Here is a 5033-nt window from a genome sequence, read left to right as displayed (position 1 = left end):
GTGTGTGTGTGTGTGTGTGTGTGTGTGTGTGTGTGTGTGTGTGTGTGTGTGTGTATTGAGTAGGTTCCTCCATCCCTGGGCCTCAGCGTCCTCATCTGTGAAATGGAAGGATTGGACTAGACGGCCTCTAAGCCTCCTTTGGGGAATCTACGTATTAAAAAAACACTTAGCAAACTTTAAGGCTCAATGGAAATACCGATCATGGTGGAGGGTTAGGAGGGAAGCCCCTTGGGAAGCCAGAATTTTCCCCATCTTTCATTTTAGCATGAAGGTGGTAACCTTTGTGGACCTGTAAACTGGGACTTGCCTAGGATCATAGGGCCCCTATGTGGGAGGCATGATGTGAACACACTTCTTCCAGGCTTAAACTCTGCCTACTAACATAGCACTACCCTAAATTATGCTAGCAGGTCCATAGCAGATGCTTCATAAATGCTAGTTTATTTGAATGATGAGTGAGCAGTATATGAAACAGTCTGATAAAACCCATAGTTCCTCCCAAGTCTACTTTTAACCTTTCTGGACCTTAAAATTTCTTCCACTCAGCAATTCTTTTTTTTTAAAGCAGCCAGGGTTAAATGACTTGCTCAAGGTTACACGGCCAGTTATTTTGTGTGGGTGTTAAGTATTTGAGCACAGAATCAAACCCAGTTCTCCTGACTTTGGGGCCAGCACTCTTACTCACTGCACCACCTGGCCACCCCTTCCACTTTCACTTCTTAAGGACCTACTATGTGTCCATACAGTGGTAAAGACCTACTATGTGTTACATATAGCAAAAATAAAAGGTACAACCTTTGCCTCCTGTGAACTTGTGATCTAGTACAGAAATGTGCAAATAATTATAATACATTGCTTGTGATATGTGCTTAGGACAGGTCAAACCAGATGGTAAGAGAAATTTCAGGGGGGAACAATTATTTCCATCCAGAGGAGTCTAAGATGGAAATTTCATGGAGGTTGTTTTCCTTGTTAGAGTGTAAACTCCTAGAGGGGAGGGCGTCTTTCAGTTTTTCTTCTTTCTATTTCTACTCTGGCATAGTACCTAGTACATAGTAAGTGCTTATAAGATAAATACCTATGAATGGGAGAATGGAGGGTTGAATGGATGGATGATGGAGAAGATGGTGCAAGTACTGAGTTTTAATGCTCAGTAAAGGAAGAGAAAGATTTCAAAAGCTACGTTGGGAGGGACTGTTGGACATCGTATTCATGCCAAACTGTTTCCATCCAAAGAATCCAATTAAGCCATCCAAAGAATCCAATTAAGTTCCTATTGTGTGTAAGATCTCATGTTTGGACATTGGAAACACAAAGATACAATGCCTGACCTCAATTATTTGTTCTGGTTTTCCATTCTTGCTTCCTCCATCTTTCATAAGTCACTGAGATCTGTCTCCTCCTGATAATAGTCTCTCTGGCATCCCTTTCTAGCACTAAGCTGCATTTTCACTCATTCTTCCCAACTCACTGGTCAAGGTCAGCGTGTTGGCATGCTCCTTGCTTCCCAGGCCATTTCCAAGCTCTCCCTCTCTCTCCATCCCTCAGTAACCAAACATGCCTACACCTCCTCCATCCTCAAAAAATCTGTGCTTGATCCACCCATCCTGGCTAGTTATTGTCCTATCTCTTCTGTCCTTTGTGGCTAAACCCTCTGAAAAGCCTGTCTATACCAGATGCCTTTACTGTCCTTCCTCTCCTTTTCTTCTTAACACTTTGATGTCAGGCTTCTAATCTTAGCATTCAAACTAATGGCCCTCTCCGAAGTTACTAACAATCTATTAATTGACAAATTAAATGGTCTTTTCTCAATCTCCATCCTTCTTGACTTCTCTGCAGTCTTTGACAGGGTCAGTAACTCTCTTGATGTTGGCTTCTTTCTAGGTTTTCAAGGACACCGCTCTCTCTCCTCCTACCCATCTGACTGTTCCTTTTTTCTCCTTTGTTGAATCTTCACCCAGGCCATGCCTGCTGGGGGTCCCCCCAGGGCTCTGCCCTGGGCTCTCTGCTCTTTTCCCTCCATCCCATTTCATTCAGTGATATCATCTCCTATGGTTTCTCTGGGCAGACAAGTCTCAGATCTACTTCTCCAGCCCTAACCTCTCTGCTGACCTCCATGTCTGCATCTTTAGTCTCAAAATGGATGTCCTATAGGCATCTAAACTCAACATGTCCAAAACTGAGCACATTTTTCCCCCACCCCAAAACCTCCCCTCCTTCCTAATTTCCCTGTTAATATAGAAAAGCAACCACTCTCCCAGTCTCCCAGTCTCCCAACTTAGTTGTCATCCTTGACTCCTTACTATCTCTCATCCTCTCCATCCAGCCATTGGTCCAGCCCCGCCATTTTGTCCTCAGCATATCCTGAATGCATCTTCTCTCCTCTGCACCTCACTCAGAAATATTGGAATAGGTGGCTAGCTGGTCTCCCTGCCCCAAGTTTCCCCCGTCTCCAATCTGCTCCTCTGCTCTCTTGTCAAATTCATGTGCTAAATGCATGTCTGATCATATCACCTTCATTGGCTCCACATTTCATCCAGGTCAGAATAAACAAATCCTCTGTTTGGCTCTCAGAGCTGGACTCTACCAAGGTTTCCAGTCTTCTTACTCCAGTCCTGCACTCTGCAACCTGAATAATAGAGTCCTTCTTTGTTGTTGCTCAGTCACTTGTCGGCTGAGCACAACTCTCTGTAATCCCATTTGGGTTTGTTTGTTTTGGCAAAGATACTAGAGTGGTTTGTCGTTTCCTTCTCCAGTTCATTTTACAGATGAGGAAACTGAGGCAAACAGGGGGAAGTGACTTGCCAGGGTCACACAGCTACCTCCTCATTGTTCCTCAAACAAGACACTCCCATCTCCCAACTCTGAGCATTTTCTCTGGCTGTCCCACAGGCCTGGAATGATATCCCTCCTCATCTCCTCCTCCTAGCTTCTCTGGTGTCCTTCAAGTCTCAACTAAAATGCTACCTTCTGCCATAATGCTTTCCTGATCATCCTTAATGTTCCTGCCTTCCTTCTGAGACCACCCTCAATTTATTATATCTCCATCTTGTTTGCATATAGTGGAATAGATGAAAGGAAGATGAGTGGAATAAGGGTGGGAAAGTAGGTGGGTTCTGGACTGCCCTGCTCAGTAATTTGTAAGGCTAGTGACTGGTCTTGTCATTGGTTTGGGAACTCCCTGGAGAGCAAACTCCTTTCACCAGTCAAGGTGAGCACCTCCTCTGTCTGCAATGTATGATTTTAAAAAGTTGCCCAGAGTACAAAAGGGCAAAATTCTGAGCTAGGGTCATACAGGCTGTAGCTGTCCAAGGTAAGACTTAATGAGACCTTGGTGATGGTCTCACTGTCCATTCAATCTCACTGCCTCTCTAGGTGCAATGGGTTATAGTGGATAATACAGAAATACTTTCTCTCTGTCTTCTTGTAATACTTAATAATTCAGTGGTTGTTTTGTAGTGTCTGGCACAAAGTAAATGCTTAGCAAATTCACTATTCAACCAATCCAGGGAAAAAATATATGTAAAGCACTTTGCAAGTTTCAAACTATGTAAATACCTGTTATTATTATTATTATTATTATTAATGGTTCACTTACTCTGTTATTATAATGACCTTACATTTCCTGAATATATATTTACTCAGGACCATGGAAGGAAAGAACCCTCTTCTGGCCCTTCTTGGTTTTTAACTCTCTCCTGCCCCAGTGTCCTTATCTGTAAAATGAGATGCTATTTGTAAAGCACTTAGCAGTGTCTAGCAGACAGTAGGCTCTTAATAAATACTTGCTCCCTCCCTCTCCTTGGGTTTAATTTTTACTTTCCATCACACCATACCTAGAGCATCCTAAACTGATTACCTCAATCAACCAAACAACAAGCATTTATTGAGCACCAGGCACTAAGCTAGATTCTGGGAATACAAAGACAGAAGTGAGACAGTCCCTTGCCCTCAAGGAGCTTACCTTCTAATGAAGGAGTTTAAGGCTCTAATCTCTACAGGTTCCAATCTTACCTTCACTCAGTGGTCACCTGGGGAGCAGGGTTGGAGACAGAGGATCTGAGTTAGAATGTTAGCTCAGACACTTAGCCTGGGCCAATCACTTAAGATCAGTTTCCTTGTCCGTAAAATGAAGGGGTTGGACCAGAAGAGGTTTTCTTAACCTTTTAAGGAGTCATGGATGCTTTTGGCAATCTAAGGAAACCTATGACCCCCTCCTCCTTTTAAAAACATAACTAAATGGAAGGAAATGCTATATTTCAGTTAGAGGTTAGGGAAAAGAAATGTAATTTTTTTTTCCCATCCAAGTTCAAGGACCCTCTGAGATCTATGGTGTCTGTGGACCCCAGGATGAGAATCCCTGAACTTGATGATCTCTATGGGTCCATCAGCTCTAAATCTATGGTACTTTGCCAGGTTGATTGGTCGTGAAGGGACCTTTCAGGTGGGTAACTTCCAGGTATCACGGTACGATTTCTGGAGAAGGTGATTACAAAAATTCATTTAATTCTGAAGAAGACATTGTTCTGATTTTATCCAGGCTTGGAACACCACAGGGTCCCTTCTGGGAGCTCCAAGGCCACTGAAAAAAAAAATCAAACTAGTAACGGAGACCAGAGATAAGAAGTGTATTTTACCTTAGTGACATTTAATGTGAGCAAAGGATAACAAATGAATGGAACACTTGAGGATTGCCTTACTATTCGTGAAACCTTAAAAGCCCAAGAGCAAAGGCAGTGTGGGACACTGGAGAAGAGTCAGATCTGAGCCCAAATTTTGGTCTATCACACACTAATATAAAAATGTGTTTTTTTAAAAAAAAAAAAAGTAAATAACCATAAGAGGAAGTCTTCAGTTTTCTTTCTTCCTTCTTTCTCACTTTCTTCTTTCTCCCTTTCCTTTCTTCACTCTTTCCTTCCTTCTTTTGTTTCTTTGCTTCCTCCTTTCTTTCTTCCTTCCTCCCTCCTTTCTTTCTTTTTTCTTTCTTTTCTTTCTTTCTTTCTTTCTTTCTTTCTTTCTTTCTTTCTTTCTTT

This window comes from Petaurus breviceps, unplaced genomic scaffold, assembly GCF_028583685.1.
Source record: "Petaurus breviceps papuanus isolate PSGF00001 unplaced genomic scaffold, PetGlider_PUasm1.0 100, whole genome shotgun sequence".
Lineage (NCBI taxonomy): Eukaryota > Metazoa > Chordata > Mammalia > Diprotodontia > Petauridae > Petaurus > Petaurus breviceps.
Note: the sequence above shows the minus strand (reverse complement) of the source record.